Genomic DNA, 4,959 nt, shown 5'->3' on the forward strand with positions numbered 1-4,959 from the left:
CAATTCAAAATATAATACATTTTACAACTTCCAATTTACACAGGCAAGTACAGTAAGTGAGGTCCTACATCCTGGACAGTAAAAGCTAAGTGCTGTCAAGATGTAGAGTCACAGTCAAGGGCTACGGGAAAGGGAGCAAGGAGGAAAACAATCAAGAACGCAAAAAGCATAATAAAACTGTGAAGTGCTATCTAATGGGGATTAAAAGACAAGTACTGTCTTAAAAGATATGTCTGTTGTTATAGTCTGCACAGTGTCTGCTTTAGGGTTGCCATAGGCCTCTTGGTGGCCTCCCTGACTAGTGCCCTTCTCAAAAGCCTGATCTCGGCAGATTCACAGTTGTGCCATACTCTCCATGTTTTAATAATGGCCTTTACTCTGCTCTGGGGATATTCAATGCCTTTGAAATGCTCTTATATCTGACCCCTGATTGGTGCTTTTGAATAACCTTATTCCAGATTTGCATTGAATGATCCTTCATCTTCATGATGTAGTTTTTGTTAGGAATTGTACTAACCAACTGTGGGACCTCCCAGAGACAGGGGTATTGAACCTGAAATCATGTGACACACCTTCATTGGTGGATTATGTGAATGTGGAGACAATTGGTTTCACCACAGCTCAATCAGGTGTGTCATAACAAAGGGGGTGATTACTTATGCATTCAATTATTTTCTGTTTTGTATTTGTAATTCATTTAGAACAATTTGCAGATTATATTTTTCACTTTGACATTGGGGACATTTTCTGTGTTGATCAGTCGCAAAAACTCCTGACTAAATCCATTCTGATTTCATGTCAGTCGCTTTATACCGTCTCTTTGCTGGTTACTGTTAGAGCTTCTCATATTGTTTCTGAGAGTGGCGAGAGGCAGAGTGGTGCAAATTGGAGAAATATATTTGCTATTTCTACTCGGCCGGCTTTTCCGAATAAGTCGAACACTGTCTCTCCTGTGATTTTGAAATCTCGGAAGGATCTAGTTGGTATTGACACGGTTCAGACTGTTTACAGGACTTTTGTACTAGTATAAACCTGACCCGGTTGACAACAAAACCCACTCATCTGCTTCGATTGATCTTATATTTACTGGCTCGGCTCACTGCTGAGCTTTCAGAAGCTGTACAATACAGAGCTGCTGCTTGGGCCAGAGCTCAATTGTCAGGGGGCCTCTGTGTTGACCGGCCGCTGTGCTGTTCGCAGGCTCCAACGTGAACGACTCCGAGGGCAGCGGCTGCATGCTGGGAGAAGGAGAGCGCGTCAACGCAGCCTCAGAGACACGGATGGACCCCAGCGTCTCGGAGGACGAGGTTCTCGAGGTGAGAACGCCTAAAGATAGCCCACAGAGTCAGGCCAGATGGGAAACCAACCCTTACATTGGTCTGACCAGGCAAGCCGACATAGATGGGCTGCAGACTTATCAGACGTTTAATTTCTTGTATGTTTCTTAAAAAACTTTTACACAAGGAAAAGTTCAGTTGAAGGCCTTGATAATTCTGAGTATAATTCTGAAAGCTGGGCTGGAAATAGAAGCAGAAGATGCACTGGGTTCAGGACTCAGACACTGTGCGTCTGCCAGGTGTATTTCAGGTGTAATGTCAGTGTGTGTGTGTCCACAGTTAGAGCTGAAGGAGAGCCGGGACACAGCCGCGTCGATCATGGACGTCCTGCAGCGTGAGAGGGATTCCTTGGCGCGTCAGCGGGACACCCTGCACATTGAGATGGCTCAGCTGCGCAAAAAACTGCATTTTGCGGAAGACCAGAAGGCTGACGCCCAGCGAGAAGTTAAGAAACTGAAATGGGTGAGTAGGGCTGGGCTCCCTGCATGACAGAACAATCTTCCTGTATTTCAGACCTGACACCTGTTGCACACAAGGTCTTAAATGCTTTTAAGAACATTTTTTAGGTTGTAGACTTACATTTTAGCCCAAAATAAATAGGCCTCTTTCCCCTTTTAACTCAAATTGCCATTTTTAACTTTTACATTTTGATTCCTAGATCAGGTTTTTCCCTTTTCAACAATAGATTTCCCTTCTGCAGTTCCAGCACTTCAGCGTAACAGTCCTCCCTTTGAACCTGGTTTTTCTTTTTTAAGTACATGTCCTGTTATGTAGTCGGTAAGACAGCTGTAAAATAAGCAATATATATTAATAATTGTAACTATACAAATAGGCCTACGTTAAACGCATATTATGTGATGTAGTTATATTTTTAATATAAAAAGTGTTTCAACTATTGTTGTAGCACAGCGAGGTTTGCAGAAACGGTCATGGTAACTAGAGGGTGAATAAAAGCAAAAGCTGGAAGTGTTCGCCCCCCTCAAGGTGCTTATTAAACATAGATGTCAGTGAGTGTGTGCACCTGCGCTTTCTTTCTAAGTGCTTTGATACCGCGGTAAAAACAACGCGCTGAGCACAGTGTCGCTTGTAAAGAAACCCTGCTGCAGCTGCACAGAATCGTCAGGGTGGCACGGCGTGGTTTCCCAGCTCGTTTCTATATAAACATAGTATACGCTTTCTGTTATTGACTCTACTGTATTTAACTAAAGTAAAACTAAGTACTTTTAACCAATTTAAAATGACATTTACAGGGCACACTACGGCGGGGTTGATGGCATTTTTTACGTTTTGTGTTATTTCATTTGAGGCTTTATTTTACCAGAACCAGAATTACCGGTTTTCTTATAATTAGTTATTATTATTATTATTATTATTATTATTATTATCATTATTATTATTATTATTATTATTATTATTATTATTATTATTATTATTATTATTATTTTTATTTTTTTTATTATTATTTCTTGGCAGACACCCTTATCCAGGGCGACTTACAACATAAGTGCAAAAATACAGTGAAGTACAAGGCATCAATCATTACAAATTCAATTTAGCTAAAACAGCAATTCAAAAAATAATACCTTTTACAAATTCCAATTTACAATGTACACAAGTACAGTAAGAGACTTCCTACATCCTGGACGGTGAAAGCTAAGTGCTGTCAAGATGTAGGGTTACAGTCAAGGGCTACGGGAAAGGGAGCAAGGAGGAGAACAATCAGGAACGCGAGGAGCATAATAAGTGCTATCTAGCAGGGATAGAGGACTAATATTACAAGTACTGTCGGAAGAGATGCGTCTTGAGTAAGCGCCGGAATGAGGTCAAGGACTCGGCTGTTTTGACTTCGGTGGGCAGGTCGTTCCACTATTTAGGGTTCAGGGATGAGAAGGAGCGGCTCTGGAGGAAGGAGAGTGGAGAGGAGGCAGAGTTAGTTTTCTAGTTGCTCAACTATTGCAAGTTTTTCATCTTCGGTGAAATTGATATTTTTTTTACTTTACAAGCAGCCTTGTTTTTTTCGTTCTTCACAAACATAATAAAACCAGACTTGGTTGCTTATCAACAACAGGTAAGCCAGGGCTAACGCAGGACCCGCAAGGTCTTACGCGAGTCCAGTTTCACAGGACTTAGACTAAGGCTAAGACTTAAAGTAAGACCTTTTTAGAGCAACCGGCCCCATATCTTTGAAGACTGATTAATATACTATATTTAATCGTTATTTTATGTTTAAGCTGCTGAAGTGGAGGGAGGAGCACGGCCAGGAGCCCAATCAGCAGAGCCAGCTGGTCGCAGTGACCACTGTGAGTATCAAAGGGTTGTCTTCCAAACAAGCCCTTAATTACTTAATTGGACCCTTAATGCAGTAGACTGTGTGAGTCAGCATCGCAGTGTCTGGAACGGGCCTCTTCTCTTGTGTTGCAGGAGCTGAACAGCAAGAAGCTGGAAATGACACGCCTGGTGGCCCAAGTCTCTAATCTGCAGAGCCAGTGTGTGAGTACAAGAGTTTGTGCTGTTCAGCTGAAGGCCTTGATAATTCTGAGTATAATTCAGAGAGCTGGGATGGAAAGAGAAGCAGAAGACGCATTGGGTTCAGGACTCGGACACCCTTTCCTGTGCGTCTGCCAGGTGAATTTCAGGTGTAATATCAGCGTGTGTGTGTGTGTGTGTGTGTGTGTCCACAGTCAGAGCTGCTGGAGAGCCGGGACACGGCCCTACAGATGGTGGACGTACTGCAGAGTGAGAGGGAGACCCAGCAGAATAAGACGGACACCCTGCAGGAGCCGGGACTCAGCCACGTCGATCGTGGACGTCCTGCGGAGTGAGAGGGATTCCTTGGCGCGTCAGCGGGACACCCTGCACAGTGAGATGGCCCAGCTGCGCAAAAACCTGCATTGTGCGGAAGATCAGAAGGCTGACGCCCAGCGAGAAGTTAAGAAACTGAAATGGGTGAGTAGGGCCGGTCTATGGTATCAAAGGGTAGTCTTCCAAACGAGCTCTTAATTATTTAATTGGACCCTTAATGCAGTAGACTGTGTGAGTCAGGAACTTCTCAGATTTTAAGGTATGGTGTTAAAAAAAAAAAACATTCAGAATGAGGTAACTGCCCACGAATTAGAAACCACAATTCCTCCTCTGCTGCCGGCGTGGATGGAGCTGACACACTGTTTTTACAGTTACAGACCTGGACTGTAGCAATATGTCCAGGCCAGAAGACAAGTCAGCAGATGCCATCGTTTTAAAACCGTTCATATTTGTATCTTTATATTTTAATTGTATGTATAAACTGTTTAAGTGTACTTTGGAAAAACTGCTGATATTTTTTTAATTAAAGAAAAATATTGTATACTTGAACAAAAGCTGAGGAATGTGTTTGTTATTGTAGTGTGTGGTTAGACTGTCCATTGTGTGTCCCACTTTTTTTTTTCTCTCTCTCGTTGTACGACACATTACATTTCTACACAACCAAGTTCCCTTCATGTGGAATCTTAGCTTAGTGTGTTTGCAGTTAAACCCAGACAGTGTATGAAATCACTCCATTAAGAAACTTAACTTCTCCATCTTAATCTAATGTATCTGCACATTATGTACTGCATTCTGTCTTCCTCCGTTGCTGCGCCTCGTG

General features: G+C 42.6%; 1 long non-coding RNA gene across 1 annotated transcript; it reads left to right on the top strand.

Moving 5' to 3' along the window:
- The first annotated feature begins 3,734 nt into the window (after positions 1-3,734).
- LOC136711993 (uncharacterized) lies at positions 3,735-4,642 on the top strand. The gene is made up of 3 exons (XR_010804792.1): positions 3,735-3,827; positions 4,019-4,283; positions 4,511-4,642. It is a non-coding gene; the product is annotated as an uncharacterized LOC136711993 (long non-coding RNA).
- The last annotated feature ends 317 nt before the right edge of the window (positions 4,643-4,959 follow it).

This window comes from Amia ocellicauda, chromosome 16, assembly GCF_036373705.1.
Source record: "Amia ocellicauda isolate fAmiCal2 chromosome 16, fAmiCal2.hap1, whole genome shotgun sequence".
NCBI lineage: Eukaryota > Metazoa > Chordata > Actinopteri > Amiiformes > Amiidae > Amia > Amia ocellicauda.